The 18,234-nt window shown below is 41.6% G+C and overlaps 1 protein-coding gene across 1 annotated transcript in view; it reads right to left on the bottom strand.

Annotated features, from left to right (window-relative positions):
- LAMA1 (laminin subunit alpha 1) overlaps positions 1–18,234 on the bottom strand; it is a 189,988-nt gene that overhangs the window by 139,841 nt on the left and 31,913 nt on the right. The gene's annotated exons all lie outside the window — the stretch shown is intronic.

The raw sequence follows: 18,234 nt of genomic DNA, 5'->3' as shown, positions 1-18,234 counted from the left end.
AATTCTAAAACACAGACAATACCAAGTGTTAACAAGCACATGGAACAACTCTTTGTCATTACTGCTGAGAATGCAAAGTTGTACAGTCACTCCAGAGCAGTTAGTCGTTTCTTATAAAACGAGAAATACTCGGGGGGCTGGGCGGTAGTGCAGCAGGTTAAGCGCACATGGTACGAAGCACAAGGACCAGCACAAAGATGCCGGTTAGAAGCCCCAGCTCCCCACCTACGGGGGGGTCACTTCACAACTGGTGAAGCAGGTCTGCAGGTCTGTCTTCCCCTGCTCTCTCAATTTCTCTCTGTCCTGTCCAATAGCAATAACAATAGCAAGGGCAACAAAAATAGGGGGGTGGCCTCCAGGAGCAGTGGATTTGTAGTACAGATGCTGAGCTCCAGCAATAATCTTGAAGGCAAAAAAATAATAATAATAAAATAAAATAAAAAATAACTAGAAATACTCTTTGTACAGAACCCAGCCATTGTGCTCCTTGGTATTTCCCCCAGTGAATAAAATATTTCATAGGTGAGTGGATTAAGAGTGATACATCCATATTATGGCATAGTGATCAAAAACATGGCATAAAGAGACACAGGAAACTCAAGTGCATGTCGCTAAGTGAGAGAAGTCACCTTAAAGGCGACAAACTGAGTTAAATAAATGTCATTCCGGTATAATGGTAAAAACACAGGGACTGGGAGCCGGGCGACAGCGCAGCGGGTTTAGCGCAGGTGGTGCAAAGCGCAAGGACCAGCATAAGGATCCTGGTTCAAGCCCCTGGCTCCCCACCTGCAGGGGAGTCGCTTCACAGGCGGTGAAGCAGGTCTGCAGGTGTCTATCTTTCTCTCCCCTCTCTGTCTTCCCCTCCTCTCTCCATTTCTCTCTGCCCTATCCAACAATGACGACATCAATAACAACAACAAATAATAACTACAACAATAAAACAACAAGGGCAACAAAAGGGAATAAATAAATATTTAAAAAATTTTAAAAAAATACAGGGACTGCAAAAAGATCAGTGGTTGTCCAAGCCAACGTTCTATTGTGGAAAAACAGATTTTATTTATACTACTTCTTGGATGGAACTTGAAGGAATCATTTGAAGTGAGATAAGCCAGAAAGAGAAGGATGAATATATGGGATGATCTTGCTTATTGTCATGATTGAAAAACAACAACGGGGGACCAAGGTATTACAGTGCGCAAGGACCCAGGTTCAAGCCCCTGGTCCCCACCTGTAGGGGGAAAGCTTCATGAGTGGTGAAACAGGGCTGCAGGTGTCTCTGTCTCTGTCTCTCTCTTTACACTCCCACATCTTGATTTCTCTTTGTCTCTATCTAGTAAATAAATAAATAAATCTTTAAGAAGAAGAAAAACAAGAACAGAAGGTTAAACAGAAAGCAGAACTTGGACTGGGTTTGGTATATTGCACTAAAGTAAAAGCCTCTGGGGAGGGTGTGTTCAGGTCCTGGAACATGATGACAAATGGGGACCTAGATGGGGGGTTAGAGTGTTATGTGGCAAACTGAGAAATGTTACCCATGTACCAACTACTATATTTATTTTTATTTATTTTACCTCCAGGGTTATCGCTGGGGCTGGATGCCTGCACCTCGAATCCATTGCTCCTGGGGGCCTTTTTCCCTCCATTTTTGTTGCCTTTGTAGTTATTATTGTTATTGTTGGATAGGACAGAGAGAAATGGAGAGAGGAGGGGAAGACAGAGAGGGGGAGAGAAAGACAGACACCTACAGACCTGCTTCACTGTCTGTGAATCAACCCCCTCCTGCAAGTGGGGAGCCGGGGACTTGAACCGGGATCCTTACTCCACTGCTTGTGCTTCATGCCATGTGTGCTTAGCCTGCTGTGCTACTGCCCAGCCCCCGACTACTATATTTTACTGTCCACTGTAAATCATTAATCCCCCAACAAAGAAAGAGAGAGAGAAAAAGGAGAGAGAGAGAGAAAGACTGAGAGAAGGGTTCAGATAAAGAATGGCCAGAACTACTCAGCTCTGGCTTATGGTGGTGCTGGGAACTGAGCTTTTGACCTCAGAGTGCTTCAGGCATACAAGTTGTTTGCAAGACCATTATACTATCTTCCCAGCTCTATTTCTTCTGTTTTACAGAACAGGAAGCTGAGGTACAGAAAAATTAGGTAAAACTTATATAATCCTCCTAGAATCTCCAAACTATTAAAGAGTAAACCACAGAATTTGAACCCATGCCATATGTTCTCCTAATTGCTAATGTCACACTTCTATAGGTTGCAAAAGGAAGAAGAAGAAGGGGGGGAAAATCATTCACTGAGACTAGTAGTGAGTATAAACTCAATTTCTTAAACCGCTTAAATCAACCTGTAGCAATTAGCACACTATCATGTTCTTATATTCTCATCAAATCCTTGCCGACTGGTATACAGACAGCTGAGTCATAAGTAAGAGAATTACACCAAATGGGAGGGCAGCCGCAGTAGAAGAGAAACTTCAGGACGATTCCTCAAGAGACTGTTTGTCTTACATTGATCAAGGCTTTTGCTGTAACACTGCTGAGCATGGTTCTCACAACCTCTCAGCAGTCCTCAGGACCCCAACCTGGAGACTAGGAAACCAAGTAAGAAGTGAATGTGAACTTTAAATCTGGGAAAGAGAAAGAGGATCTTCAAAAAAAGGGGGGGGGGGGCGGTGGCACACCTGTTTGAGAACACATGTTACAATGCATGAGGACCCAGATTCAAGTTCCCGATCACCACTTGCAGGCGTAAAGCTTCATGAGGATCAAATCTATGGGGCTTACAGTCAATATTTATACACCTTTCCCATATTTGGGGGCTATGTTCTTCCCTGATCCAGCTTTCTGGTCCTTTTTTCAGCCATGACATCATCTCCCCAGACAATAACTTGGATCCACCTGCATATCAGATGTCAGGCTCAGGAAAAAAAAACTAGTATAGTCATGGACCCTTTGGAAGATAACTAAAATAGGACTACTAACTATCTACAAAATGGAGACCCCACCCCCAACTCTTCATCTGCACTACTCCAGCCTTTAGGTTCATGATTAGTCAACAATTTGTTTGGCTTTACATGTTAAAATATCTTTTCAGCCACCAGGTTCCAGATGCTAATATGATGCCAACTGGACTTCCCTAAGCAGATGACACCACCAATGTGTCCTGGAACCCCTCCTCCCCTGAGCCCTGCCCCACTAGGGAAAGACATGGAGGCAGGCTGGGAGTATGGATCAAACTGTCAACGCCCATGTTCAGCGGGGAAGCAATTACAGAAGCCAGACCTTCCACCTTCTGCATCCCACAATGACCTTGGGTCCATACTCCCAGAAGGATAAAGAATAGGAAAGCTATCAGGGGAGGGGATATGATAGAGAGCTCTGGGATTTCTGGTGGTGGGAACTGTGTGGAGTTGTACCTCTCCTATCCTATGGTTTTTGTCAGTGTTTCCTTTTTATAAATAAAAGTTTTAAAAAAAAGCTTCAAGAGTGGTGAAGCACTGCTGCAGGTGTCTCTCTGTCTCTCTCCCCTTCCCTCTTGATATCTGGCTGTCTCTATCCAATAAATAAAGATAATAAAAATAAATTTAAAAATATTAATTTTTGTTCCATCAAAGCACTGCTTAGCTCTGGCTGAGTAGGGGCGGTGCAGTAACCCGAGATTTTGTAACCTCAGGCATTAGTCTCTTTGCATAACCACTATGCTATCTACCCCAGCCCAAGAAAGAAGATCTTTGAAGCATCTCTGTGCAATTTCTTTTCTCTTAAATCATGCAATAGGTGACTTGCCTTCCCAAAAACCTGTTTGTTGAAGTCCTAACCTCAGTCTAGTACTAAAGGGATTAGGGAGGTAATTAACATTTTACTGAAATCACTGGAATAGACCCTAATCCAGTATGACTTGTGTTTTTATAAGAGATTACAGCATGGATGGACACACACACACACACACACACACACACACACACACACACACACACACACACACCAATGGGTGACAAACACAAGGACACAGAAAGAAGGCAGAGACCTAAAAGTCTACAGGGAAAGGAAAGGTCCCAGAAGAGACCAAGTCTGCCAGCATCTCGATCTTTGACTTTTAACCTCTACAACTGTGAGCAATTAAATTTCTCTGGTTTAAGTTCCCCAAGTCTCTGGTAGGTGATAGCAAATTAATATAAGATGTCATCACCAATTGTCAGCAGAGAAAAAGATCTTCTGCTTAGTAAAGACAACTCTGATGCTATGTAAGCTTTTAAGCCTTTGCCCAAATGCAATCCATGAATTTCTTTTGCTGTTTTAAGCACAGCTGGTTGATCTGTCTTTTCTCTCAGCATAAGGTTGGTTGAACACAAACTCATGACTCAGGGTTTTCACTCCAGGCTGTGTTTTTGAGGTTTTCGCCAAACCCGCAGCTGATACATACACTTACAAATCCACTCTCCTCTCAGCTCTTCACCAAGTTGTCCTTGCTGGTCATCTCTGGAATGCACATCAAGTGTCACATAAAGGAAACAAATGCTTATCAGATACCACGTTCTACAGAGGAATTCACACAGGAATTTTCTTGTGGACCTCAGACTTTTAGTCTACCTCAGACATCCAGAGTGGAAAAATACAAAAAACAAACAAACAAACAAAAAACCTATTCTCCTGTATCAGAGGTCAATTTCTCCTGTGCACCGTGATGTGAAGTCAAGTCAACCAAAGCTCTGTAGGACTGCCATATAGAATCTTTGGGAAGTCTGGCTACCAGGAGGAAGCCATCCTGGGAAATATTTTATCTAGACACTTTCCTACCCTCAGCAGCGAATGGAAGCATGCTTGCTCCCTCATGTGATAGAACAAGGCAAAAGTGATTTAGCTTAAGAGTCAAATTACATGTTAAGTGTGAAGTCTATCTGTTAAGTAAAATTGCTCGATTTTTCCTATAGACGTGGTAAGCTTGTTCTGTAAGTTGTAGCTTTTATGAAATTATTAGAAGATAAAAATTTTAAATGAAATATTTTTCATTGGTAATTATTACACAAGAATAATTCTTTATTGGAAGACTAATTAGTAGTGCAGGTAATCACAAAAGTACCTCCTCAGTTCATCATTATATAAAGTTGCAACATGAAGCAAGGTAAAAGGATAAGAGAAGAGAAAAAGAAAAGTGAAATTCGCATATGGGGGATAGATTCTAAGTAAATCTCTTATGAAAAAAATTCTCTTAAAATGTTATTTCTATTATATTTTAGTTCACTATTGGGATGCATTGAATCGACCTTCTCGTGGTGCATCCCGTGAGTACCCATTCATTGGGGAAACTGACGATCCTTCCTAGCTGACTGAATCCACATGGATCCCAGTCACTTTCAAAGCCAGCAACAAGCAGCTCCTGACAGCTTTCAACCTGACCTGTTGACTGGCTACGGAAGAAAGGGCAAACGCTAGAAGAAGAAGTTCACTATTCTTTAATTCTTATCTCATAATTTCAGCTCCACTACACAAACTTAATATGTGTGAAAAGTTGATATCTGTGAAGCCATTTTTAAATGGAGCTGGGAAACCACATAGAGAAACTGCATCACCAGGCGGGGGAAGATAGCATAATGGTCATGCGAAGAGACTCTTATGCCTGAGAGACTCTAAAATTCCAGGTTCAATTCCCCGCACCACCATAAACCAGAGATAAGCAGTGCTTTGATAAATAAATAAAGAAAGAAAAACTATAAAATAAAAGAGAGAGAGAAACTAAATCACCTGTTCTTTCTAGCTGGGTCAAAGACCTTAGGACAAGCTTAAAAAGCAATTGTCTTAAGAAATGGTGGGGGGGGGGCACAGAGGGAGTTAGATAGCATAATGGATATGCAAAGAGATTCTCCTGTCTGAGACTCCAAACTCCCAGGTTCAGTTCCTTGCACCATTATAAACCAGAGTTGAGCAGTGGTAAATAAATAAATAAATATCACACAAACAATAGGTTGAAACGTCATTGTCTGGAATTGGTAATTATAGACTTTTAGCTGAAGGTCAAAGTCAAGTTTCTCCTCATTCTTTTAGAGAATGAGTAACCAGTCATGTATAGTCAAGAATAGATACCATTATCTTTCCTTTAATTACTTATTTCAGTTTCCCTTTTGCTTCCAAAAAAACCTGACACTGGGCATGCAGAGTGCTTTTGGTTTCCTACACGCATCTGTATAAAACAAATTACAATTCTTTGAGGCTCAATAAATACTTTGCCATCTTAAATGCCTCCTGAATTTTCTGACTGACACAAACAAAAAGAAATCACTTCAGGAAAGAGAATTCTGAAATAAAACTAGACTTAATTTTCTTTAAGTATGGAGCTGTCATAAGAAGTGCAACATAAACATGTCTATTCCTCTCATTTCTTTTCCTTTTCTTCTGTATTAGAAGGAGGAATGAGGCTGGGAAGACAACATAATGGTTCTGCAGAAAGACTTTCATGTCTGAGGCTCTAAGGTTCCAGGTTCAATCCCCAACACCACAATAAGCCAGAGTTGAGTAGTGCTCTGTTTCTTTCTCTCTGTACTTCTCTCTCTCTCTCTCTCTTGCTCTCTCATTAAAATAGATTAAAAAATATATTTTAAAAGAGAGGAAGAAGACAGGGCTACAGGCTATAACTAATTTATAGATCAATAGATAAACTATATGTCTTCCCTTAAAATGCTTAAGATTTCTGATGCAGAGTGTCAAGGAATGCTCATGCTTGAGCTATACTGACACTTCAAACAGACACTGCAGAAAAGGAAAAAGAGAGATCATCAACAATAATTAAAGGGCAAAGAAGAGCCCATCTTAAAAAAAAATCATGGTAATTTATATTCCTTAATCTGAATAATGGAAATAGATGTTTCTCCTCCTCCCTCCCCCCCTCTTTTTCTTTCTCTCTTTTTAACCTTATCACTTTCTTAAGGGATCAAAGACTTTCAGTACAGTTGTTGATGCACAGGAACAATGTCTCACCTCCCCATGATTTGTGTCTGCAGAACTCTCTCAGCCCCAGTCTAGGCATCCTTCCACCATCATGCAGAGGGACCCCAGAGCCTCCCTCAAGCCGCTCCTTTCCCCTTCTCCCCTAAGGTCCTCTGGGTGTAATGCATCAAGTCAACTGCAAGTTTGCATCAGAAAATCATGGGAGATGGTGGTGCTGGTACAATGTGACCAAAGCTAAATTAGAGGAAACACACACACACACTCACACACACACACACTCACTCACTCACACACTCACAAACACACTCACACATACACACTCACACATACACTCACACACATACACACACACTCACACACACATACACACTCACACATACACACACACTCACACACACATACACACTCACACATACACACACACTCACACACACATACACACTCACACATACACACACACTCACACATACACACACACTCACACACACATACACACACATACACACACACTCACACATACACACACACTCACACATACACTCACACACACATACACACTCACACACACACACTCACACACACGCATACACACACACTCACATACACACACTCTCACATACACACACATACACACACACACACCCCAAAACCCTCCCTTCACCTTTCTATCTCCAATCCCAGAGAGTTTATAGTTGAAACATCTGAAACATTCACCCTTTTTTTTTTACATGTGGTGTAACAATGGCTCTACCGTTTGTTCAGAGTTTATACTTCACATCTTTTGTTCTCAGGCCTCATGATGAGCAACACAGGATCATGACAATCTATGTTAGTAAAAAGGCTCCTTAATCGTTAAGTCTTCCAAATTCCACAGGCAATACTACCTAGAAAATCCGTGGAAATCTGTATTTCACTAACTCCAGAAAACATTAACCTGTTGGTCATACATTTACAACACCTACAAACAATAACTATATATGTTTCTCTACTTGGGTCACTCAATCAATGATACTCTTAGCTCTAGAGCGATTAAAGAACATTTTTAAAATTTTTATGAGTGATTTAATATTAATTTGAAAAATTACAACAGGAGTCTAATTCTATACCTTTCCCGTCACCAGAGTTCTCTCTCTCCATCCTGCATTAGTTCTCCCAAGACCACAGATATGGGTTTAATTATATGTATTTGTCCATTTTTCTTTTTTTTTTTTAAATTTTCTTTTGTTGCCTTTGTTGTAGTTGTCATTGATATCATGTTGTTGGATAGGACAGAGAGAAATGGAGAGAGGAGGGGAAGACAGAGGGGGAGAGAAAGATAGACACCTGCAGATCTGCTTCACCGCCTGTGAAGCGACTCCCCTGCAGGTGGGGAGCCGGGGGCTCAAACCGGGATCCTTATGCCCATCCTTTGTGCCACGTGCGCTTAACCAGCTGCGCTACCTCCCGGCTCCCTTTGTCCATTTCTCTATGGCCCTGCCTTCTCTTCCTGTCTAAGTCACACCTGCTACTTCTGAGTGTCCTTCCTCTCCCCACCCCACCCCCACCTTTTTTTTTTTTTTTCTGTCTTTCTGGGTCTTGATGGAATTAGGAGTTTAGAGCCCTCTGGTCATCTTTCCCTAACATTTACCCCTCTGGGAATGTGAACCAAAATTCTGGGAGTATGAACCAAAATTCTTTATGGGGAGCAGGAGGTGGGAGTTCTGGCTTCTGTAATTGCTTCTCTGCTAGACATGGGTGTTGGCAGGTGGATCCACACCCCCAGCCTGTTTCTGTCTTTCCCTAGTGGGGCAGGGCTCTGGGGAGGGGAGATTCCAGGACACATTCATGAGGTCATCTGTAGAGGGCTGTATTATTATTATTATTATTAGTTTTCTAATATTTCATTTTTTTTCTAAGATTTCATTCTTTATGTGGAAGTTGACCTATACCTTGGCTGAAGAGTGTAATTTTTCTTTACGACAAGTAGGTTTACTATTTCTCTACGACATATCAGGCGTTGGAGTGGAAAATGATATTACAAATTTATTTTTAAAAAGAATATCCAAATGTGGGTCTTCTGTAGAAAGGGGTTTTCTTTATTTAAAGAAGATGTGAGAGGGGGGTTGAGTGGTAGCACAGCATGCTAAGCAAACATGACGCCAAGTGCAAGGACCCACATAAGGGTCCCGGTTCGAGCCCCCAGCTCCCCACCTGCAGGGGGGAGTCAGTCACTTCACAAGCAGTGAAGCAGGTCTGCAGGTGTCTGTCTTTCTCTCCCCCTCCCTGTCATCCCCTCCTCTCTCCATTTCTCTTTGTCCTATCCAACAACAATGACATCAATAACAACAACAATAACTACAACAATAATAAAAAGCAACAAGGGCAACAAAAGGGGGGGAAAATAGCCTCCAGGAGCAGTGGATTCATGGTACAGGCACCAGCAATATCCCTGGTGGCAAAAAAAAAAAGATGTGAGAGAATGGAAGCTACTACAACCAAACACTATGGAAAAACAAAGCAAAATACGGTGGTTCTTTTAAAAAGGACACAGAATTACCCTATGCTTCCAGAATTTTACTTCTGGGTCTATGCCCACAATAACTGAAAATAGGGACTCAAGCAGGTAATTTGTCCAACAATGTCTATAGCAACACTACTCACAACAGTCAAAGATGAAAACATCCCAAATATTCACTAACAGATAAGCAGACTGTGGGACATCCATAGGATTCCCTAAGAAGGAACAGAATTCTGACAAACAGACAAATTTTGAGGATACTATGCTGAGTGAAATAACCCAGATACAAAAGGCCAAAGTACCTGACATATTACATGAGGTCATTTACATAATCTACCAAAAGGGGGTCACATTCATAGACACTGAAATGAGAATGGTGATTACCTAGGGCAGAGGGGGCGGAGGGGAGGAACGGGGTTAATGGACACACAGGTTAGTTGAGGAGAATGAAAGTTTCTAGCCATGAAGGTGTCAGTGACTGCAGAATCCTGGGAATCTATCTTATTCCACTGAGCTGGAAAACCTCCCCCACAGGTGGGAGTCTAGGGGATCAGACTGGGATCCTTATGCCCGTTCTTACACTCCACACCATGTGCACTTAACCCACTGTACTACCACCCGGCTGCCCGGCCCCCACTTCACCAGATTCTAATCGGAGCTCAAGCAACACAGATTTGTAAATGGCAGGAGGGCACAGCAGTGACTTGACTGAAGGCTATTAAGCTCAGACTGCTCTGGTTATAACCTGCCCCAAGATGTAAGTATATGACACAAAGTCAGAAATAATCCTAGATGTTGGCCGTCTCAATTCTTCTCAATGAAGGCCTACAATGTGACTACTCAGCTGACTTCCTTGTGTTTCTATCACATGAAGGACAAACATAAATACGCTCGAATCACATGCAGTGAAACAGCACAGAAAACAGGGCTGGGTGGTGGCGCACCTGTTTGAGGGCATGTATTACAATGCGCAAGGACCCAGGTTTGATCCCCCAGTCTCCACCTGCAGGGGGGAAGCTTTGCGAGTGGTGAAGCAGTGCTGCAGATGTCTCTCTCTCTCCCTCTCTGTCCTTCCCCTTCCGTCTCAATTTCTGGCTGTCTCTATCCAATAAATACAAAGATAAAAAAAATTAAAAAAAAAAAAAAAGAACAGAAAAATTTTTAGTTCTAAGACAGAATTTTCAGCTCCCTTCTAAATATGGGGTAGAGAAGAGGTCTTTGATACTGCCCCAATTGCATTAAAATCAGTCATTCCATTAGTTACTTCTTACAAGATGATTTAGAAATAGTCCAAATCTGATCAAAACTATGATAGAAAGGGTATAAGGAAGAAGTATAAAGAAACTATTTTGGGCTGAATTCTTCCGAAAAATCAAACCTTCTCTACAATATGAAGCTTATTAATTTTTTTAAAGCAGAAAAACTATTATCCACGTCATAGTAATGAACAGTTGCATCAAGAGAGCTTAACTTGCCCCAGTTGGCTGAACAGAAGTTAATGACTGGTTTTAGGACTTGACCAGATTTCTCAGGATATCTTGGTTTGGACAGCTGTGGCTCCTCAGCTAATTTTCTGCAGGTTTTAATTTGACCTCGAGGCTTTATTTCCGGACCTTATGGTGCATAAAGAACAGGCCACCGTGTCAGTGCTTCAAAAGCAGTGAAGCAGGTCTGCAGGTGCCTTTCTCTCCCCCTCCTCTCTCTGTTTCTCTCTGTGCTAGTCAATAAAATGGGGGAAAAATAGCGACCAGGAGCAGTGGATTCCTAGTGCAGGCAATGGGCCACAGCAATAACCCTGGAGGCAAAAATGAGAGTCAGGATGAGTTTTCTGCTAGTCAATTAGCAGCAAGCACATACAGAAAACTTATTCTCCAGCATTTGTTGCTGCTATTCTTTTTGATGTATGCCATTCTCACAGGGGTGAGGTGGTACTATTCCAGCCTTTAGGTCCATGACTGTTCAACAATTTGTTTGGCTTTATATGTTAAGTCTCTTTTCAGCCACCAGGTTCCAGATGCCATCAGGATGCCGGCCAGGCTTCCCTGGACTGACGACCCCACCAATGTGTCCTGGAGCTCCACTTCCCCAGAGCCCTTCCCCACTAGGAAAAGAGAGAGACAGACTGGGAGTATGGATCCACCTGTCAACGCCCATGTTCATCAGAGAAGCAATTACAGAAGCCAGACCTTCCACCTTCTGCATCCCACAGTGACCCTGGGTCCATGCTCCCAGAGGGATAAAGAATAAGAAAGCTACCAGGGGAGGGGATGGGACACAGAGATCTGGTGGTGGGAATTGTGTGGAGTTGTACCCCTTTTATCCTATGGTTTTATCAATGTCTCCTTTTTAAAAAAAATAAATTTAAAAAATTTTAAAAAGAAAAAAAAAGACTTATTCTCCATTTGGCTGAGACTATTTGAGGCATAAAATTAGTGAGGTTGTAAATAGTACAATATTTTCCGGGAGTGGGGGAGAGATGATAAAGATCATACTTGATAAATGTTCACACTCTTTGACCCACTAATCCCTTTTCTTGGAATCTACACTAAAAATAACCAGTATGGCAGTCACAAAGATAGGCAAGTGTTTGTCGCAGCAAAACAGGAAACAGTTAAATGTTCCACAAGGGAAGCAGATTAAGTCATTTTTTGTGTCCCCAATAATATCTCAATAAAATAAAACTGGGTTAATCCAAACCCTCTCAACAAGAGAAAGGGTAAGCCACCTTTGGTACAGGTCAGAGCATTGACAGTGGGAGAACCTCAAGGGACTGTCTGAATGATGGAAATATCCTGCATCTTGCTAAGGCTGTGACTTTAAAGTACGTCTGTATTTGTTAAAATCCATTCAGCTATGTTTATAGCAGCATAATTTGTAATAGCCAAAACCTGCAAGCAGCCTAGGTGACCACAACAGATGAGTGGCTGAGAAAACTGTGGTCTATATACACGATGGAATACTACTCAGCAATTACAAATGGTGACTTCATCTTCTTCACGTCATCTTGGATGAAGCGTGAAGGAATCATGTGAAGTGAGATCAGCCAGAAAGAGAGGGACGAATATGGGCAGAAGCTGAGAAATAAGAACAGAAGGGAAAACACAAAACAGAACTGAACTGGGCTCTGGAGTACTGCACCAAAGTCAAGGGCTCTGGGCTGGGGTGGGGGGAGTTAGAGTGTTTTGCAGAAAACTAAGAAAGTTCATACATAGACCAACTACTGTATTTACTGTATTGTGCATGTGGTGCAGGGGCCTCATGGTTGAGAATCCAATGCTTTCCTCTCTGCTTCACCTCCTGGGCCACTCCTACAATGTATATACTCCATGCAGCCTCACTCCCTGCACATCTCATACAGAGAGAACACTGGATGGAAGCTAGTTGCTTACTTGTCTGTTTCCATGCTAGACCAGAAGCTCCCAAGGGTCTGGTCAACCTTAAATAGCAATTTAAGCCACAGTGATAAGAAACAACGTGTGTGTGTGTGTGTGTGTGTGTGTGTGTGTGTGTGTGTGTGTGTGTGTGTGTGTGTGTGTGTGTGTTCCAGGAGGTGGTGCAGTGGATAAAGCATTGGACTCTCAAGCATGAGGTCTTGAGTTCAATCCCTGGCAGCACATGTACCAGAGTGATATCTGGTTCTTTCTCTCTCCTCCTATCTTTCTCATGAATAAATAAATAAAATAAAATAAAGAAACAACATATATGTGAAGCCTGGAGGTTATTGTGTACTTTCACTGTGCTGAGGACTTTCCCTGGAGATCACCACACGCTTCTTTATCAACAAATCCAGAGGTCCAGTTACACACGAAGTAGAGGCTATGAATTACTCAAAATACATAGTTTACAGATAAAATGAAGTAGATTAAAAGATATTGCCTGGTTGTTAACATTGACGTGATGGTATTTTTTCTGTACCTTTTCTCATTAAAAACAAACAAACAAACAAACAAAAACGACTGCTTCTGTATAAGAATAAATGAAATGTCTACATGACCTCACCAATGTGTCCTGGAACGCCCCCTCCCCAGGGTCTCACCCCACTAGGGAAAGGGAGAAACAGGCTGGGGGTGTGGATCCACCGTCTGATGCCCACGTCCAGCAGAGAAGCAATCACAGAAGCCAGAAGTCCTACCTTCTGCACCTCATAAAGAATTTTGGTCCATATTCTCAGTGGAGTAGACATGACAGGGGGAAGATGAACAGAGGGCTCTGAACTCCAACTCCATCAGGACCCGGAGAGAGAGGAGAAAAAATGGAGGGACATTTGGATGTAGTAATAGGTGTAGATATGACTTGGAAAGGAAGAGAAGACGGGATTTTAAAAAGGGGGGGGGGAAATATATACAAATATAGACACATGGTTGTAGAAATAATAGTCAACCCACATTTGCTACGTTGGGAGACCTGGCTTGTAATGGAGGGAACGGGGATCCAGAACTCTAGTAGTAGGAGCAGTAAGGAGTTGTACCCTTGTTGTCTTGTAATTTTAAATCACACACACATACACACACACAAGAAAAAAAAAACTGGAAAAAAAAAGCATCTGTAACCATACCATCCTGAACACACCCAATCTTGTCTTATCTTAGCAAAGCAGGGCCAGGCCCGGTTAGAACTTGGATGAAAGAATAAAGGAAACATCTGTACGGAGAAGAAGTTAACTGAAGACACTAAGAACACAAGAGCTATTTTGAGGTACTCAAGAGCTATCTTTTTTTTTTCTTTTTTAAAAATAACTTGTTACAGCTTTCTTTTAAAATATTTTTAAAAGGTAAAGATATTAAAATTTCAATAGCTTTCTAAGCCAGTGCAAAAAAAAAAAAAAGAAAGAAAAAGGAAGAGAGAAAGAGGAAGACGAGAAAGAAAATATTAGAATGGATTACAAACTGCTTTATATTTTTCAAAGAAATGCTTTTACAGAAATTAAATGTCTTTTTTTTAGCTTCAATATAACAGGAAGAAATAATAATTTCAGAATGAACTTCCCTTTCTTTCCATAAATATACAAAATGCTTTATTTTGAAGCCAAGACAGTTGGGGATATGAAAAGTATATTTTGATAGAGTCTAACAAAATTATATTCAGTGATTTCCCAGAATTCTCCCCAAACCTAGTCAAAGTAGCCCTGTTGAATAAGTTATACTGCAATAGTCTAACTTTTCAAAGAGGAAAAATGGTAGGGAGGTTTGGTAAATTAAATATGTTAAGTGGAAAAATGGCTATATTTGACTGTTTAGCAAATTGATAGTATTCAAATGATAAAACTTAGAAATAAATTTCAGGGCCAGATGGTAACACACCCAGCTGAGCACACTCCTTGCCACATGTAAGGACCTGAGTTCCATTCCCCAAACCCCACCTGCAGCAATATCGTAGTGTCTGTCTGTCTCTCTCTCTCTCTTTCCACTTGCTTTGCTATTTTTCCCTCCTAAGATTTAAAAAATGATAAATATCTAAAAATAAATTCCATGTAGTTCTTAAAAGACTAGTCATGAATATGTTCATTCATTCAGCTCATTAACACTGAGCAATTTAAGGCACAATATTTGTATCTTAATTAGTAGACCTTTACTTCAAAGCAAAGACAACAAGGGGCTGTGTGGCAGTGCACCCAGTCATGTGGACCTGTTACAGTGTGCAAGGGCCACGATTCAAGTCCCCCATCCCACCTGCAAGGGGAGAAAGTTCACTATCGATGAAGCAGTGCTGCAGGTGTCTCTCTTCCCCTATCTCTCTCCCCCCTCAACTTCTCTCTGTCCTATAGAATAAATGAATAAGTAATTGCTTTCTTAAAAGAATAAAAAAAGAAAGAACAAAGACAACAAAAGCAGGTCATCTAGAGAAAAAACGTTTGGGGTTGGGTAGTGGTGCACCTGGTTGAGTGCACACGGTACAGTGCACAAGGACCCGGGTTTGAACCCCTGGTCCCCACCGGCAGGGGGAAAGCTTCGCAGGTGGTGAGGCAGGGCTGCAGGTGTCTGTCTCTCTCCCTCTCTATCTCCCCTTTCTCTCTCGATTTCTGACTATCTGTATCCAATAAGAAAAGATAATAGGAGGAGTCGGGCGGTAGCGCAGCGGGTTAAGCGCACATGGCACAAAGCGCAAGGACCAGCATAAGGATCCCGGTTCGAGCCCCCGGCTCCCCACCTGCAGGGGAGTCGCTTCCCAGGCGGTGAAGCAGGTCTGCAGGTGTCTGTCTTTCTCTCCCCTCTCTCTCTGTCTTCCCCTCCTCTCTCCATTTCTCTCTGTCCTATCTAACAACGATGACATCAATAACAATAACAATAATGACAACAACAATAAAAAGACAACAAGGGCAATGAAAGGGAAAGTAAATACATAAAATTTTAATAAAAGAATATTTGAAAAAAAAGAAAAGAAAAGAAAAAACTTTTCAACAGTATGGGACAGTGGGCCTTTTAACTCAGGCCTCAAATTCCTTAATCTTCCTCCTGTCCCTCTACCAGTCTTGGGCTACTTGTGTTTCTTCACCTGAATCTCTGCCCACTTCAGGGATGGGGTGATTCCCAGACCACAGGAAAGTGACTTGTGACACTGGAGGAAAAACTACTTTTGCCTCTTTCTCTGGAACACTTATGCTGGAGCCTTGAAATATTATATAAAGTATCTGCCTTAAGACCACCCTGCTGGGCTGGCTTCCAGTGCACCCAGGTGAGTCCACATGTTACTATGTGCAAGGACACGGGTTCAAGTTCCCAGCCTCCAGCCGCAGAGGGAAAACTTCATAAGCAGTGAAGTAGGGCTTCCGTCTCTCTCCCTCTCTCTCTCTCTCTCTCTCTCTCTCTCTCTTTCTCTTTCTCTCTCTCTCTCTGTCTGTCTCCCTCTCCCCTCTCAATTTCTGTCAGTTCTATTAAGTAAATAATTATTTTTTAAAAAAGAATGAAACAAACAAGCAAACACAGGATGCTATAAGGAAGTGACTGTGTCGTGAGGAGAGACTGCATAGACAAGTCCTAAGATCACAGGATGCCTGTCTAGGCCTCAGCTGAACATCTGCTTAGCAAGTCCATCTTCACAGAAATACTCAGGTAAGCCCTTCCTGATATTCATGGGAATCAAAAAAGATACAACACTAATACTGTTGTTTTAAGTCATAATGCCTCACAGTGGCCAGAAGCAGGCTATGAGAAAATAATAAAATCGTGAAAACAAAAGGGAGGCATACCGATGAGAAAAGCTTCCTAAAGAACATGACAAGAAAAGATGAGGTCTGAGAGCAAGAATGTAGCATTTCTCAATTTCAAATGGCAGTAAAGAGCTTACAATTGCTTCTAGCCTATTCATTTTTGCTAGAAAAATCAAGAAAAATTTAATATTTGAAATTGAGGCCAGGATGTGATAGAGTAGTGAAAGAGAATCATTTTGAGCAAATATAATGATACAGCAACAGTGATTTTTACCAGAGTGTCTGTGCCTCACCCCTTTTAAAGAATGGCCAAGGGAGTCGGGTGGGAGCACAGTGGGTTAAGTGCATATGGTGCAAAGCGCAAGGACCAACATAAGGATCCCAGTTTGAGCCACCAGCTCCCCACTTGCAGGGGAGTCGCTTCCCAAGTGGTGAAGCAGGTCTCAGGTGTCTATCTTTCTCTCCCTCTCTCTGTCTTCCCCCCCTCTCTCCATCTCTCTGTCCTATCCAACAACAATGACATCAGTAGCAACAACAATAACAACAATAATAAAACAACGGCAACAAAAGGGAAAATAAATAAATATTAAAAAAAAAAGAAGAAGAATGGCCAAGACTCAGAGGCTGGGTGCTGGGGCAGCCAGTAGAGTACATACTACGTGCAATGACCCAGTTTCAAGCCCCTGCCCCCACGAACAGCGAAACAGGGTTACAGGTGTCTCTGTCTTTCTCTCTATTTCCCTCTTCCCTCTCAATTCCTCTCTGTCCTATCAAGTAAAAAGAAAAGGGGAAAAAATGGGAAAAATGGCTGCTGGGAGCAGTGGATTTATAGTGCAGGTACTGAGCTCCAGTAATAACCCTGGTGGCAATTTAAATTTAAAAAAGGCCAAGACTCATCTGTAATGAGAATCTCTAATCTGCAAGCAATTCCTATTCTCAAAATTCTTTCAAGATTTTCTGGTCAAGGAATGCAAAATTTGCCAGCTGTAGTTATTATTTTTATTTATCCTGTCAATGTCCTTATATGAATATTTGAATAATACAATCACAAGCCTCAATGTATTTCTGGTGGGGTTTTTTTTTTTTCAGAATTTTTTTGGAGGGATTAAAAAAGCAGACATCTAAATTAATGAGGTTTTATAAAACGTAGCAAACAAGCAGCTCTTGTCTAAAGGTCTGTGTTAAACAAAGCCCCTTCTATGATTATGTTCCCACAACAAAGTACTACTTCCTAATTAAACCTACACAGAAAACAAAGCACTACTTCTAAAGCCATATTTATTTTCTTTATTGATTTTCTGCCTGGATGATCTGTCAAGTGGAGAGAGTGGGGTGTTGAAGTCCCCTACTATGACTGTGTTGCTGTTAATATATTGCTGTAGCTCTTTCAGTAGAAGTTTGATGTATTTAGATGGCTTCTCATTGGGTGCACAGATGTTAATAATTGTTAAGTCCTCTTGATTGACTGATCCTCTGAGCATTAAGTAGTGTCCATCCCTATTTTAATTTTATTGATTTTAAAGTCTATCATGTCAGATATGAGAATAGCTGTTACTGTACTTTTTTGTGGGCCATTGGCTTGTATGATAGTTTTCCATCCTTTCACTTTGAGTCTTAGCACGTTATGATTGGGCCCTCCTC

The sequence above is a fragment of the Erinaceus europaeus genome, chromosome 10 (assembly GCF_950295315.1).
Source record: "Erinaceus europaeus chromosome 10, mEriEur2.1, whole genome shotgun sequence".
NCBI classification, from domain to species: Eukaryota; Metazoa; Chordata; class Mammalia; order Eulipotyphla; family Erinaceidae; genus Erinaceus; species Erinaceus europaeus.
The sequence above is the reverse complement of the archived record's forward strand: the minus strand, read 5'-3'. Positions and strand labels throughout refer to the sequence as shown.